This window comes from Lepisosteus oculatus, unplaced genomic scaffold, assembly GCF_040954835.1.
Source record: "Lepisosteus oculatus isolate fLepOcu1 unplaced genomic scaffold, fLepOcu1.hap2 HAP2_SCAFFOLD_41, whole genome shotgun sequence".
NCBI lineage: Eukaryota > Metazoa > Chordata > Actinopteri > Semionotiformes > Lepisosteidae > Lepisosteus > Lepisosteus oculatus.
The window spans coordinates 286,485-304,035 of NW_027167945.1; the positions used below are offsets into that span (position 1 = coordinate 286,485).

Below are 17,551 nucleotides of genomic sequence, written 5' to 3' on the forward strand. Positions count from 1 at the left end.
TGATTTTATCCAAAACTGAGCCAGATGAAAAGTGTAAAGAATACCTGTTCTAATGGGTAAACTCTTTTCATTTTGTCATTTAAACTGCAGCTAAAAGTGCAACAGCGGGCAAAATTCTATGGTTCTTGTAACCCTAACACTGGCCAGGCATTAAAAGCATGCCGATTTAACTACCATTTAACAACATTTTTCAGCTTCATGAAAATTTGCCTAAACCAGACAGAATATTAAAGAAGATACATTTCCTAGAGGTTTTAGAAACCGTTTTGATAGTTTGAGACTGAGTTTTTGGAGTTTGAGGAAAAAATTCATCTTTGATGTTTGGAGGGCTTCTGAGACACCCTGCTGGAATGCACATTTGAAACCCTAGTTAGGGTTAGGGTTAGCATTCCCACAACAGGTAGAAGTTTTTTACTGTCAGTGCTGCATTCCGGGTCCCCAGTTATCTTTAGGATGAGTGATAATTTTCTCCTATCTGCACTTTTAGTTTTCAGACAGTTTTGGTCACCTTTTTGTATATTGCCCTATCCAGAGATTTTATCCAAAACTGAGCCAGATGAAAAGTGTGAAGAATACCTGTTCTAATGGGCAAACTCTCATTATTTTGTCATTTAAAGTGCAGCTAAAAGTGCAACAACAGGCAAAATTCTATGGTTCTTGTAACCCTAACCCTGGCCAGACATTAAAAGCATGCCGATTTAACTACCATTTAACAGCATTTTTCAGCTTCATGAAAATTTGCCTAAACCAGACAGAATATTAAAGAAGATACATTTCCTAGAGGTTTTAGAAACCGTTTTGATAGTTTGAGACTGATTTTTCTTGGTTTGAGGAAAAAAATCATCTTTCATGTTTGGAGGACTTCTGAGACACCCTGCTGTAATGCACATCTGAAACCCTAGCTAGGGTTAGGGTTAGCATTCCAACAAATGGTAGAAGTTTTTTACTGTCAGTGCTGCATTCCGGGTCCCCAGTTATCTTTAGGATGAGTGATAATTTGCTCCTATCTGCACTTTTAGTTTTCGGACAGTTTTGGTCACCTTTTTGTATATTGCCCTATCCAGTGATTTTATCCAAAACTGAGCCAGATGAAAAGTTTGAAGAATACCTGTTCTAATGGGTAAACTCTCTTTATTTTGTCATTTAAAGTGCAGCTAAAAGTGCAACAGCGGGCAAAATTCTATGGTTCTTGTAACCCTAAACCTAGCCAGACATTAAAAGCATGCCGATTTAACTACCATTTAACAGCATTTTTCAGCTTCATGAAAATTTGCCTAAACCAGACAGAATATTAAAGAAGATACATTTCCTAGAGGTTTTAGAAACCGTTTTGATAGTTTGAGACTGATTTTTTGGAGTTTGAGGAAAAAAATTATCTTTGATGTTTGGAGGGCTTCTGAGACACCCTGCTGGAATGCACATTTGAAACCCTAGCTAGGGTTAGGGTTAGCATTCCCACAACAGGTAGAAGTTTTTTACTGTCAGTGCTGCATTCCGGGTCCCCAGTTATCTTTAGGATGAGTGATAATTTCCTCCTGTCTGCACTTTTAGTTTTCGGACAGTTTTGGTCACCTTTTTGTATATTGCCCTATCCAGTGATTTTATGCAAAACTAAGCCAGATGAAAAGTGTGAAAAATTCCTGTTCTAATGGGTAGACTCTCTTCATTTTATCATTTAAAGTGCAGCTAAAAGTGCAACAGCGGGCACAATTCTATGGTTCTTGTAACCCTAACCCTAGCCAGGCATTAAAAGCAGTCCGATTTAACTACCATTTAACAGCATTTTTCAGCTTCATGAAAATTTGCCTGAACAAGACAGAATATTAAAGAAAATACATTTCCTAGAGGTTTTAAAAACCGTTTTGATAGTTTGAGACTGATTTTTCTTGGTTTGAGGGAAAAAATCATCTTTGATGTTTGGAGGGCTTCTGAGACACCCTGCCGGAATGTACATTTGAAACCCTAGCTAGGGTTAGGGTTAGCATTCCCACAACAGGTAGAAGTTTTTTACTGTCAGTGCTGCATTCCGGGCCCCCAGTTATCTTTAGGATGAGTGATAATTTGCTCCTATCTGCACTTTTAGTTTTCTGACAGTTTTGGTCACCTTTTTGTATATTGCCCTATCCAGTGATTTTATCCAAAACTGAGCCAGATGAAAAGTGTGAAGAATACCTGTTCTAATGGGTAAACTCTCTTCATTTTGTCATTTAAAGTGCAGCTAAAAGTGCAACAGCGGGCAAAATTCTATGGTTCTTTTAACCCTAACCCTAGCCAGGCATTAAAAACATGCCGATTTAACTACCATTTAACAGCATTTTTCAGCTTCATGAAAATTTGCCTGAACAAGACAGATTATTAAAGAAGATACATTTCCTAGAGGTTTTAAAAACCGTTTTGATAGTTTGAGACTGATTTTTTGGAGTTTGAGGAAAAAATTCAACTTTGATGTTTGTGTTAGCATTCCTACAAAATCTAAAATACAATCCTCATTTCAGTATCTATGTAAACATACAGTCTGTTAACTTCATCATCTTCATCAAAAGTATGCCTAATTAGGAAGTGTTCTTGTTATCAGTGTATTCCTTAGCTTTCCCAAAATTATCCTCTTCTTACCAACATCTCTAGTCTTTTATCCTGCAATAACTCAGCCAACACTTAAATCCCCAAAAGCTGCTTGTGTTAATTTCTTTAAATCACAAATATCATGTGTAAATACTGGCCATTTAATACTCTGCATTGTGGGATAATAGTTTATTTTAAAAGGAACTAGAGAAACTAAGAACTAGAGAAATTAAGAAAGGCTTTTTTTCCCTAGAATTAATAAATGCACATCCTCTTCACTGGGGAAATTAAATCCACACTGAGCAATCTTCAATATGTTCAGAATATGACAGCGAGAATCCTATCAGGGATGCATTACACCTGTTTTCAAGTCCTTGCACTGGTTACCTATCAGGTTTCGAGTCAACTTCAAATTCCTCATCCTCATTCTGTACCTACAGTATATGGCTTATTATCTGTCTACTCCCCTCCTTTGTCCGTCTGACTCTGGTCTTCTAGCTGTCCTCAAGAACATCTACATTCTGTGGGTGACAGGGTCTTCTCTAGCTGCACCCCTGAGCTCTCAATTTGTATTCCCAGTGATATCAGTCACGTACCCTGAGTGCATTTAAATCTAACCTCAGAACCTTTCTTTTCAGAAGACTTAGTGTCTGTATCTGCTTCATTTTCTAATTTTGGTAGCACCTCTAACTGCTTGTCTTTCTTATATGTATTTACTTTGTAATCTGTGGTCCTTTTATCTGTTTTTACATCTACTGTATTGCTTTGAGATGCCACCTTTAATGGTAATATATAAAATAAAGTTTTTTATTATTGTTATAGGGAAACATGATCAGATTTTCCCTGGTTCAGAAAAAAAGATCTAAAGTATACTAGTTTGTCACTCTTCTCATTCCCTTTGCTAAATGACTTTTCATACTAATCTGATCAATCTAACTGCCAGTTTTCTGTGCTTTCTCTATCCTGCTAGATTTGCAATTATTCTGAAAATTTTCATCTTGAAATAACTCATTTCTAAATACCCTTTTCACTGTTAACATCTTATAGCAACTCTGCGACAAAATATACACTTAGCTCAACCTGACAGTTCATCCTGCTACCAACATTAAATAAAACAAATCTTAAGATTTCTATATTTATGTCTTTATTTAGTGGTTTCATTAGTGACAAAGGCTAAACTTTCTTGGAAAAATGTCTTTTATGTGTTGCGGAAAAAACTGACTTGCTTTAACAAAATATGTTTACAAGTCCTTTCACCTGGCAGTTTACCTAAATGCCCAACTATCTGAGAAGCCCTCCATGAAACCATAGTTGCTATTAATTCATTTAGGGCTCACTGACAGAATTGCTGTTTTTTATGCATGCTAATTTCTGATTCCTCACTCTGTTTCATGTTTATAGATAAGACTATTGATCGCGAAGGGAAATTGATGTACATGTTTACATGTTCTTTTGTAACATACACCTTTTTGTGATTTTTTTGTATATCTAAGCAAGTGTTCCTGCATCCCTCTTCTGCACTATAGGCATGGCTTTTATTCTGTTTGCTCCATTTCTAAAACTTTTTGCTCATGTGCATTTTTGAATTTTTTTACACCTCTAGCACTTTAACGTCCTGAATTTTCATTTGCCTTAATTTGTAGAATGAATTTGAGTTTTAGCCTTAAAAATCTTAAGTTTTCACTATCTTTTGTTTCTTGTCCTACAACTGTTATTATTGATCACCATGACTTCATTCAGCCTTTCCTGAACGTCTATGACAGGAAGAGAGAGTGCTGTTTCTGGTGCGATCTTTTGCAGCTGACATTTCACTGTTTTAAACGAACAAGAAATTAGATTGCTCATAAATCACATATTCTATATAAATACAGTGTAATTGCCCTCCAAAAATCCTCCTTTTCTTGTTCGTTTTAGAGACCTTGATCGAAACTGATTTTAGATGTCAGAAAGGATTTCTTTTCTCTGTATTTCCTACATTGCTTTGTCGAGATTTTAACTTTATATTTAGGCTCAGATTTCAACTATAAATCGTACACTAATAGCAGTAAATACTGATGTTTTGCTCCCTCTTACCACAAAAATATATATGTTTTGTAGCTGGGATGAACTTTATTTCGTACGCGTAGCTACTGCGATTTGGACACGAAGCGGTTAAAAATGGCGGCAAATCAGGCACCCAGAGAGGGGGGGGGGGGGCGTCTTCTCGCCTCCATAACTAAAATGCCAAATAGGAGTGGCTTAAGCGACATACGCAGTCGTGTAACTGACAGTTTGAGGTAGCCTATCGTGTAAATTTCGCTTTGTTGCCGATAGGTTAAGCTTTTGAAACTCTGGCCCAAAGTCATGTGACTGATTTTTCGCCCTGTTTCGTTGGTTAAACGCAATGAACACAAGCACCACCATGGTAACTGGGATGTGTAGTTTTTAATTCCGTTTGAATTATAACTGTACGTACTGTCTTCATATTTGGCCAGGGCTTTAAAGAGAAGGCGCGCCAAAAAATTTCGGTGCCGTCGTCTCCGCTTTAAAGGTACAACTGTGCTGGAAGAATTTGACCTCGGAAGTTTGCCCAGCGCACTTCAAGTACTGCACCTTCTCACACGTGTAGCCAGCTGCGTTGAGCCGTGGTTATATGATGTCATCTTTTATTTTATTATTTTATTTTGTGAACTTCCCCCAGATGAGTTCCTTTTTTCTGTATGGAGTTGGCTTTGCGACAGCCCTTGGGGTTTTTTGGTGGCGGGGCGCCAGTGAAGGTGCCCCTGGGGTCACAGGCGGCTCGTTTCTCTGGGGAGCCCTCAGACACGCTGTGGCCGCCAGTCGGGTGAGACGCCATCACTGTCTCTCTTCAGCGAGCTCCTGCCACTGGATTTGAATCCGTTTCTTTTCTGTTTGAAACTGACTAGTGTGGTGTGATATACTGGTGAGCTGTGCTGCCCGTGATGGTTTCTTGCTGAAGGAGAGAGTCGGGTGTCTGGTCTGAGGGGCTGTGGCGAGATGATCACGTGCCGGAGTGGAGTGGCGTGGGGGGGCGACACGTGCTCCTGCATGTGAGCGTGCCAGCGGCATTTTTTATAATTTATTTTTATTACAGATTCGAGTGGCGACATTATATATATATATTATTTCTGTAGTAGTACAGTTGTGTGCCAGATGAATCGCGGTAATGCACGAAGGTGATGTTTAATGCCTCACACGGTGTTGACCCACATGTTGTGTTTTGCTGAGCAGGAGAGAGAGAGACATTCAGCGTGTGTGACGCCAACGGGTTTTCTGTTCTAGAGGCTCTGTCATCCGTTGTGTTATAATTGTTTTCTTTCTTATTTAGTATTTCAGGTGTGTCGATTTAATGAACCAAATGTTAACGTACAACACGGGAAAAGGTGCATTGTAGAGTAAGATAACGGATATCGGCTTGTATCGTGGAGAGGACGTATAATGTGCTGAAAGATGGGAAGAGAAAGGGGCGATTTCTGCGCGCATTCTAATCATTGTGATTGATTTGATATTGATCTGATATGTGTGGTCATGTGAATGTACATAGATGGTGGGTATGGTGTTAATAATATATGATATGATATAATTACTTGTATATATCATATATCATTCTTTCTATTTTTATATATGGTAATCCTTCTAGATATTATGATTCTGTTTCCCGAAAGCATCGTAGCGCTAAGAACATCGTAAACTCGCTCTTAAGCTCGATCGTTTATTGACGAGTGTTTCCCAAAACCCATCGTAACTGAAGTAGCACGTTAAATCCTTCGTCATCTACGTGCTCCCCGACCCGCTCGTTCATCACTAAGTGCTTCTTAAACTGGCCTCCTCCTGCCCACCCTGAGCGCCAGAGATCGCCAGACAGAGCACAGTCACTTCACGGCAGGGGCATCCTCTGGGAATACAGGACACTAAGAGTTTATATGAAGGACTTTGATATTGTGTTGTACTGTGTCGGAGGAAATTCGAAAAAAGAACATTTATTTATACAGTCATCTTGGGTATATTTCATATTCATTTTTATACTTGACTAGATGATATTATTTTCAGTATGAAATGCAGCAATGCATTATTTAAGTGAAATCATTGGGCCTAACATGTATTTATAATGTAGCGCCACGCAGGGCGCTTTAGTCATGCGCACGCAAGGCGGGCTGAGAACAGCACCTGGGTTCTACCGGACTGTATAGCGGGACGGAGGCTGGGATACAGTCTCTTCCCTTCAGGTGTGTGTGTGTGTGTGTTAGTGAAGGTGCAGCGCTGTAACCCCTGTCCCTGTGTGCGTACCTTTCCCGATTTGAGTTAATAAATGTGTTGTTCAGCCCCATTCCTGAGTCCCACGCCTGCTCCATTCCATACCCAAACCCGCGGTCGATACCGCGTAGTTCCAACACCGTTTGATGTTCTGTCGTGATTGTTGACGGTAAAGCTTAGATCTACTTGTTTTTAAATTTGATTATAGGTCCTGTATTTGTTGAGTGACACATGCCAAGCTTAGTGGTTAATGTTTCCATTGAGTTCCAGTACACCCAATAACTATAAATAACAGTTTTTTCTTATGAAATATTGTGATTCTTAACTATGGCAGCGCGCCAAAAAATATTGCTTTAAATCAAGGACGTCGTGCGGGACGCATACACTGTCCACGCAGTTAATCTTGGTTTTCTTTTACGGCATGTCAGTCATTTCTTTTCTTTGCTCTTTGAAACAATAAGGTCCCTTTTTGTGCCTATCTAGATGCTTTTGCTTAAATTATGATGTCAAGTTTACTTCATATTCCTTTTCACAACTTTATTTTATCCCACTGAAGGACAAAAACCGACACCATATAATGAAAGAATTGTCAATTGATTGTTTACATACGTACATACGTACATCGTAAAGTTGCTTGAAAGTCTCTAAGATTAGTTGTTTTCGGGAAACTCACCCCTGTTCTTTATCCTTCTGCTCTCACTGTGTTTAGTACCACCATCTACTGTCTCCTCTAACTGTCCGTGGAGCCTGAATTACGTACTATGCCTATGTCTGCAAAACACCTTTTCTAGTTAATGCTACAGTACTTCACTTTCTCGGGCGTGATTTTTTTAGGTAAAATCCAGGCTAGCAGGCTTGTTTTGTGATCTTCCTAAGATTGTTGAGCGCGGTGTCAAAATGTTTCCATATGAAAGGCAGTGACGTCACCATCCTGAGGTGCGTGTGGTAGATCTGTGATGTGGTTGAGCGTGAATTGTGGTGAGCCTCTGATTGAGGGAAAAAAAGACCATGTTCAAAAAATCCTAAAAAGAGATTTAAAGTTTCACATAACAAGGCATGAGGTGTGCTGGCAGCTGTGGGACGCAGTGGTGGCCTGGCACAGTGAGGTGCACTGGCAGCTGTGTAGTGTGACGCAGTGGTGGCTTGGCACGGTGAGGTGCGCTTTCAGCTGTGTGTGGTCTGACGCAGTGGTGGCCTGGCACGGTGATGTGCGCTGGCAGCTGTGTAGTGTGACGCAGTGGTGGCCTGGTACGGTGAGGTGCGCTTTCAGCTGTGTGTGGTCTGACGCAGTGGTGGCCTGGCACGGTGAGGTGTGCTGGCAACTGCGTGATGGAGTGGTGGCCTGCCACAGTGAGGTGCACTGGCAGCTGTGTGGTCTGACGAAGTGGTGGCCTGGCACAGTGAGGTGCGCTGGCAGCTGTGTGGTGTGACGCAGTGGTGGCCTGGCATGGTGATGTGCGCTGGCAGCTGTGTGGTCTGACGAAGTGGTGGCCGGGCACGGTGAGGTGTGCTGGCAGCTGTGTGACGCAGTGGTGGCCTGGCACAGTGAGGTGCACTGGCACCTGTGTGGTTTGACGTAGTGGTGGCCTGGCACGGTGAGATGCCTTGGCATCTGTGTAATGAAATGGTGGCCGGGCAGAGTGATGTGCACTGGCAACTGTGTGTTGTGATGCAGTGGTGGCCTGGCACGGTGAGTTGCGCTGGTAGCTGTGTGGTATGACGCAGTGGTGGCCTGGTACGGTGAGGTGTGCTGGCAGCTTTGGGACCCAGTGGTGGCCTGGCACTGTGAGGTTCGCTGGCAGCTGTGTGGTGTGACTCAGTGGTGGCCTGGCATGGTGAGGTGTGCTTGTAGCTGTGTGGTGTGACTCTGTGGTTGCCTGTCATAGTGAGGTGCTCTGGCAGCTGTGTGGTGTGACACAGTGGTGGCCTGGCACGGTGAGGTGCGCTGGCAGCTGTGTGATGCAGTGGTGGCCTGGCACGGTGAGGTGCACTGGGAGCTGTGTGATGTGACGCATTGGTGGCCGGGTACTTTGAGGTGCGCTTGCAGCTGTGTGGTGTGACGCAGTGATGGCCTGGCACGGTGAGGTGCACTGGCAGCTGTGAGATGTAGTGGCTTCTGGGCACAGTGAGGTGCACTGGCACCTGTGTGGTTTGACGTAGTGGTGGCCTGGTATGGTGAGGTGCGCTGGCAGCAGTGTGATGCAGTGGTGGCTGGGCATGGGAGGTGTACTGGCAGCTGTGTGATGCAGTTGTGGCCTGGTACGGTGAGGTGTGCTGGCAGCTGTGTGGTGTGACGCAGTGGTTGCCTGTCATGGTGAGGTGCTCTGGCAGCTGTGTGGTGTGACACAGTGGTGTTCATCAGGCACTAGTTCATCAGTGAAAAGACAACTGGCATTTTTCCTTCCCCCTACATTCTCAGAGCAGAATCGAATTTAATATTAGCATAATTTATTACAGTGCTAAGTTTAATATTATTTATTACTAATAGTTTATGCTAACACCTAACTTTCTTAACGCGAGAAGTACTAATGTAAGAACCTACTGTACTGTACTTAAGTACTACCATAAGAAGTACTGCTGTATGCAACAACAAAAAAAAAGGAGTGGTGAAACAGCCCTACTCATACAGTATCAGTATCAACAGACATTGTATCAGTATCAGTTCTTGCTTTGTGCTGGGTTTAGCAGTTTTCCAAACATAGTCTTTCAGCGAATGCCATACCATCTCTATTGGATTTAAATCTGGATATTCGGCTGGAGTTTTCACCCAGTTCACTCATTCTGCTATAAGCCTCGCCCTTGCTGCTGTGTGTTTCGGATCGTTGTCTTGAAAGAGACTGTGCCTTGATCCAATGTGCTCCCTGATATATGGGGCGGCATGCTGTGTGACCCCGACTTCCTCGAAGAATTCCCGATCCATAATTCCTTCAAAATAAGATTGTTTTTCAAGCAATGTAATGCAAGGTGCTTTCTAACGTTGGGCAATGTGTTTTTTCTCGAAATTTTGTTTCGAGAGACTAGATAAGTAAAGTGTTTATCATATGTCACTGTTGTGAATGTCTGTGGAGTGTCTGTGGAGTGTATCTTATTAGCCTGTCCTGACTGGTGGAGCTCATCCAGCTGTGTCTGGATATCTTGGTCAAATATTCGGGTAGTATGTATTGTCTGTTTAGGGTTCTGTAGCATTCCACACGGCTGGGCAGCTTGTTCCCCCCTCCCTCCCCTCTCTGTGTACAGTAGAGCCTCCTGTCTTGGCTGGTAGAGCTCATCCAGCTGTGTCTGGCTAATATTAAAGCCAGTACTTTAATATTGTTTTCTGTATGTTTATCAATAGTGGGTACTGCCCTAATTCGGTCCTGCACCCGTTGTTAGGTGTTTTTTAGGTGTTGTTAGGGCTTCAACCAAATATGAACACATGGCTGAAAATGTATACAATTCTAATATTTCCTTTTTTCCCATTGAAGGTATAACATATGTGGTGTGAGAATGAGGTCCTCATTTAAGTGCATGAAACTCAGGCACTGGCGCAACAAACTGAACAAAGTTCAAGGGGGTATACGCTTTCTGTAGACACTTTATTTCCTCTTTTTCCATACTTTAAGAAATGATTTGGGAAACCTGTGGGACACTGGAGGTCATTATACATGAGCCTCTTTCTGCACCTTTTAAGCCATTGAAACCTAGTTGCCTTGTTAAAAGGTCTAATATTACAGTAGGTGTGGTTTCTGTCTCCTAATTTCTAAGAATGATCAAATTGGGGAATAAGTTGTAGGGAATACCACTCTTGCACTTCTAAGAAAAGACTATCTCAAATGAAACTCGCTATAGAAAGACATCTTGTTGAAAAATTCTTTATTTTTTGTCATTTCTAAAGAAAAAACATTCATCAAGTCCTTCACAAATGTTTTGTTTGTGACTTTCTCTGTCGTTCCCTTTCACACTCAACTGAACTATGTGTTATGTCTTATAAACGTAATCAAATATTTCACTTAGGTGTGTGGGTTAACACAAACCCATATTGTATGAAACATTCAGTTTTTCATTCACGTTTTTTCTAACAATTGCATCCATGCTAGGACTACAGTAAACAACACTTTTTACTAAAGTAAATGAAATTGTTCATTAAACAAGACACATTGTTTTAAATGTATGCAATACTACGACACTAAAAACAACACTGAAACTTTTCATTGAAATACTGTACGAGATTGTGCATATTCAATGGTTTCTCCTGGTGCTTTTTTTCATCAGTCTTTTCATATTCTTGTTCTCTACTCAGGTGTCTTCTTTTCCTTTGGTGATGTCTGCTGTACACACATGGTATCATACACTTGAGCAAAGTGTGAAAACACCGTTTGTTCTTCTCCTAAAATAAAGATGAACATTGACAAAAGTCAGAAGCACTCTTTTCTTTGACAGACGAACAAAACAATGCAAGAATAACCATACTCTCTGTTCCTAACTCATTTCTACCTACCTGTTTGACCACTTTGTCTGCTTCAGTCAGGACAGGGTCCTGGTGCTGACTCTGAGCAATCTGAGAAGAGCTCTCTGTGATCTTCTCCCCTACATTGGCTACATTGTGCTGTGTTTGAAATCCAGGTATCGCCTCCGGTAAGTTCCTCTGTCCTTTTTGGGACTTGAAAGGGTAGAATCATTTTGTGACTACATTTCATTGTCATGCACTGATATGTTCTGGTTTGTGTTTGATTACTGTAGGCGTTCAAGTACTTTCTTTTTGTTCTAGATTGGCAGTGTTTGAGATGGTAGGAACTTGTCATATTCTCAACTTATTTTCACTATGAGACTCTGAATGCTCTGTAAACATACTATTTTAGCAATTCTTAGAAATCTGAAAGCAGTGTTACCTGTATCATTTTTTGTCTTGGTAGTAGTATTGCAGCTCCAACATCAGCACTTAAATAATGGTTTGTGATCTTACTTGTCCTTGGAGTTAGTATACTCCTGAGAAGTCAAGAGAAATCTTACGTAAGCATTAGTTATGTTTCACTTTTGAAAGCAAAGTACGTGTCAAGTACTTTGAAGGCATTTGTTGATACTTTTAAGCACTTTTAGTTGATTATTATTATCCTTCAATTAGTTATTACAAGTCCAACATTCTCTACATGATCTCACTCCATATTCAGAATGTGGGAATACAGTTGTTTTAAGGAAATGCCACTGAATAGATAGTAGCTGCACTCTACAAAGATGAATTTGCTAATTAATCAGTCAGGGACACAGCTTATACTTCAGTAGTCTTAGATCATGTAATGATGATTATTGTACTTTATAACTAGCAAAATCCCCATATCCTGTTCATTGCCCCTTTTTCAGTTATGTGGATTGACTTATGCCTGAAGTGGTTAATTCTCACCTTGACATCTCATAGAACAACTGAATCTCTACTAAGGGTGAATGTGTCCTTCCTCTTAATGTCTAAAAGAAAAGGTTAAAATTCATTGAAGCAAAATGAATGTCTGTCTTCATATGTTCCTATACGTGACCTGAGATCTGCACATACTGGCCTACTGCAAATACCACATGTGAAATGCAGAAAGAGTGGAAAGGCTGCTTTTTGTTTTTATGCTTCTAAATTATGAAACTCACTTCCACTTTTTATTAGGCAGTCAAGCTCGGTATATTGTTTTAAAAAACATTTGAAAATGTTGCTTTTAGTTAAAGTGGTTCTTTGTTCTTTCTATTTCTGTTTCTTTTTTTAGTTCTCTTTAATTGTTCTTATTTTATTATGACTTTCCTAATTTTTATTTATTTAATTGACATGTATGTTGCTTTACTGTATTGCTGTATTTTAAAGGGGCAATGAACAGGATATGGGGATTTTGCTAGTTATAAAGTACAATAATCATCATTAAAAGATCCAAGACTACTGAAGTACAAGCTGTGTCCCTGACTGATTAATTAGCAAATTCATCTTTGTAGAGTGCAGCTACTATCTATTCAGTTGCATTTCCTTAAAACAACTGCATTCCCACATTCTGAATATGGAGTGAGATCATGTAGAGAATGTTGGACTTGTAATAACTAATTGAAGGATAATAATAATCAACGAAAGTGCTTAAAAGTATCAACAAATGCCTTCAAAGTACTTGACACGTACTTTGCTTTCAAAAGTGAAACATAATTAATGCTTACGTAAGATTTCTCTTGACTTCTCAGGAGTATACTAACTCCAAGGACAAGTAACATCACAAACCATTATTTAAGTGCTGATGTTGGAGCTGCAATACTACTACCAAGACAAAAAATGATACAGGTAACACTGCTTTCAGATTTCTAAGAATTGCTAAAATAGTATGTTTACAGAGCATTCAGAGTTGAGAATATGACAAGTTCCTACCATCTCAAACACTGCCAATCTAGAACAAAAAGAAAGTACTTGAACGCCTGCAGTAATCGAACACAAACCAGAACATATCAGTGCATGACAATGAAATGTAGTCACAAAATGATTCTACCCTTTCAAGTCCCAAAAAAGACCGAGGAACTTACCGGAGGCGATACCTGGATTTCAAACAGAGTACAATGTAGCCACTGTAGGGGAGAAGATCACAGAGAGCTCTTCTCAGATTGCTCAGAGTCAGCCCCAGCACCCTGTCCTGACTGAAGCAGACAAAGTGGTCAAACAGGTAGGTAGAAATGAGTAAGGAACAGAGAGTATGGTTATTCTTGCATTGTTTTGTTCGTCTGTCAAAGAAAAGAGTGCTTCTGACTTTTGTCAATGTTCATCTTTATTTTAGGAGAAGAACAAACGGTGGTATCACACTTTGCTCAAGTGTATGATACCATGTGTGTACAGCAGACATCACCAAAGGAACAGGAGACACCTGAGTAGAGAACAAGAATATGAAAAGACTGATGAAAAAAGGCACCAGGAGAAATCCATTGAATATGCACAATCTCGTCCAGTATTTCAATGAAAAGTTTCAGTGTTGTTTTTAGTGTCGTCGTATTGCATACATTTAAAACAATGTGTCTTGTTTAATGAACAATTTCATTTACTTTAGTAAAAAGTGTTGTTTACTGTAGTCCTAGCATGGATGCAATTGTTAGAAAAAACGTGAATGAAAAACTGAATGTTTCATATAATATGGGTTGGTGTTAACCCACACACCTAAGTGAAATGTTTGATTACGTTTACAAGACATAACACATAGTTCAGTTGAGTGTGAAAGGGAACAACAGAGAAAGTCACAAACAAAACATTTGTGAAGGACTTGATGAATGTTTTTTCTTTAGAAATGACAAAAAATAAATAATTTTTCAACAAGATGTCTTTCTATAGCGAGTTTCATTTGAGATAGTCTTTTCTTAGAAGTGCAAGAGTGGTATTCCCTACAACTTATTCCCCAATTTGATCATTCTCAGAAATTAGGAGACGGAAACCACACCTACTGTAATATTAGACCTTGTAACAAGGCAACTAGGTTTCAATGGCTTAAAAGGTGCAGAAAGAGGCTCATGTATAATGACCTCCAGTGTCCCACAGGTTTCCCAAATCATTTCTTAGAGTATGGAAAAAGAGGAAATAAAGTGTCTACAGAAAGCGTATACCCCCTTGAACTTTGTTCAGTTTGTTGCGCCAGTGCCAGAGTTTCATGCAATTAAATGAGGACCTCTTTCTCACACCACATATGTTATACTTTCAATGGGAAAAAAGGAAATATTACAATTGTATACATTTTCACCCACGTGTTAATATTTGGTAGAAGCCCTTTTCACAGCAATTTCAGCTGTGAGTCTGTTGGTAATGGGCTCCACCACCTCTGCACCAACAAGATTTGATAATATTTGAGAATTTCAGAAGTCTGTCTGGTTTAGCTGAAGAATCAGCTAAGGTAAGTTTCAGGAAGAGCATTTGATTTCTTTCAATAAAGCAGAACAGAGAAAAAACACACAATACAAAATCATGAGAATTGTATCCATATGACACTTTGACTCGAATACTTTTATCAGACCTACACAGAGTATATACTGTACACACTTTTTCAGCCCAGGTTTATACATTTGATACATTTGGAACTGCCATTTGTAGGTGTTTTTGTGTCTTAACACAACACTGTGAAACCTGTAGTTACAAACATGGAGGATGAAGACATGAAGACATATATTGTACCTCTGACCGGCCTACCTTCCAAGAGGTGAAAGATGAAACTTTTCCTTTATCGTCAACTCAGTGAATGTCTTTAAACTTTCGAAAACTGTAACAAAGAATAAGTTAAAAAACGTATTTTCATTGGACCCACAGAAAAGTCAAAGTTGTCCATAGAAATGCCCGTCTAAATCAGAAATCTACAGCACAAAGGCAGTGGCCTTTCGGGACATAAAAATGAAATCAGACTTTACTCAGACGAATTGCCCTTGGTCACGGACATCTTGCTATCAGTCACTACAAAGATGTTTTCTCTCGTGCCATGGCTTGCCTGACTTGCTTCTTCTGCCGGATGGCTTCTGGTCGCTGGTCAGGATCGACAGCCAGCATGTCCTGGAGCAGTGTCCTTAGCTCCGTGCTTATGGCTCTATTTACTTTCAGGGGGATGTGGAACTGCAGCCAGGGGTTCTCATGCAGGGCCTCTCCACCAGGGCCTGACAGACATATGCTCCTGTATCGGAAACACACTTTAGTTCAATTCTAAAATATTTCTCATAGGACTGAAGGAACCTTTGCCTGTTAAGAGTTAACAATTAGGTCCTCAAGAACTGTTTTACGGTTTTCTACACCCCTGGCTGGCCAAGGTCTCTTTAAGGTCTCTTAAGTGGAGGTGTAACTCATGTATCCTACATGTGATTTAGCAACATGAAAGGGAATAGCTTCTTATCGGATTATGGTCTTGGTTAACTGCCTAAGGCTGACCTAAGTGCCTAACTTTCTGACTTTCTTTATACCTTATATGTTAAGAAGCTTCTTCTGACCAATCAGAAATGTATGCTTTATGTATGAACATTTTGCTCATCAAAGTGAGTGAGAGACAAGGTTAACAGAAATTAGCCACGGCAGTAAATGACAGCATATTTTTGGGTTCTTAAATGGTCTCTACCTGGCACACCTGCAGTTCAAACTGACACACACTGTTTAGAGAAACAGCTACTCTATTACTAATATTAATGAAACATTTCTTATTCTATGGAACAAAAACAAACAGTAAAACTAAAACACAGATCTCTTAGCTTCCTATTTCATGAACCAGATGACTGAATGACTAAGCCTAACTAGTAGCCAGAACCCCAGTTAACCCTCCGTAAAACAAACTTTAACCACACGACAGGAACTCTTTCAAACTGAGTGAAAATCATAAATAGATCCATAGCTTTACATCAATTTACTATGTTGTGCCAATACCTGCATTTACATTTAGAACGAATGATGTCATAGAACCAGCATCACACCAGTTCCAGGTGTCTCCAAGGAGACAACAGAACTTCAGTTGTGTTTGCTAAAATACACACTTTGAAACATACTGTAACACTTAGTTAACATGTCTGGTTTAGTTGAAGAATCGGCTAAGGTAAGTTTCAGGGTTTAATGGTGGGATGGCACCTGTGCTTTTTTCCCCCAACCGCTAGAATATGATTCGCACCAAACCCAAAAGAAATACTGCACAGTTCAGGAACTTCATCAACCTAGCAACTGTAAAATAAGCTTACAAATAACTGAATTGAAATGCCAAAAAGTTCAGAGAAAGGCACAAACTATGTTTACTTGGGGTTTCCAAAATTAAAGCTAACTAAAACTGTAATGATAAACAATCATGCTGCCAATGGACAGAGAAATATCATGTTTTTTGAATAATGTATTATTTGTTACATAGGAACCCAGTATAAGGGAATCCCTTGCGATCCTGTCTGCAGAGATAAAGGTAAGTATTGTTTTCTCTTTAGCTCTGTCACTCCAAGAAATATAATGAACATAAATATATTTGCCAATCTTTTCATAGTAATCCAAACAACTCTGCGTGTATCTGACATTTGTAATATTTATCTACCGCAGTATAACTCTTCTGGCAAGGCGATTGGTATTGTACCTTGAAAGAAAACTGATTGGAAATGTCATGTACTCTATGGTTTCTATTGATGTCAAGTGGCAAATGTTGACTGGTGATGTTATGTGAATCTTAGGAAATGGTCATTTTTCAATCGAGTCTATGTTTCTCAGAATTTGAGACAGAGAGGTCAATCTCTGCAATCTGAGCTGAGGGCATTTCTTGGAATGGAAAGGTAAGAGCAACGTGTTCTTTGATATTCTCTTAAGACTCTTCGCCAGATTTAACGATGAAAAATGTAAATAATAATAACAAACATTATTTTATATAGTGCCTTGAAAGGTGGCTTCTTTAGAGAATGACAAAACCAACTACAATAAATAATACACAAGATATGCATGATGACAATACACAGTTAGAGGAGACAGTAGATGGTCATTGTCAGTGTATTCTGAAGGTAGTTTTCCAATTTTTTGGAACGGGGTAAAAGAGGCCACCTCTACTAGAATCTTTGTCCTAACCAAAAATGTAACAAAGTATAATAATAATATTAAAAATAATAATAATAAACTTTATCTATAGAGCACCTTTCATACAAATAGTGCTTTGGTGCTTTAAAAACCAAGCGTAAAAATAAAATATTAAAATTGAGAGATATACTTTCAGTTGTAAAGGAAAATACAGCAATTCAGTAAAGCAACATACATGTCAATTAAATAAATAAAAATTAGGAA

General features: G+C 39.7%; 1 long non-coding RNA gene across 1 annotated transcript; it reads left to right on the forward strand.

The window, feature by feature from the left end:
* Window positions 1-16,301: 16,301 nt before the first annotated feature.
* On the forward strand, window positions 16,302-17,052 carry LOC138229128 (uncharacterized). The gene is made up of 3 exons (XR_011185609.1): window positions 16,302-16,343; window positions 16,647-16,694; window positions 16,991-17,052. It is a non-coding gene; the product is annotated as an uncharacterized lncRNA (long non-coding RNA).
* The last annotated feature ends 499 nt before the right edge of the window (window positions 17,053-17,551 follow it).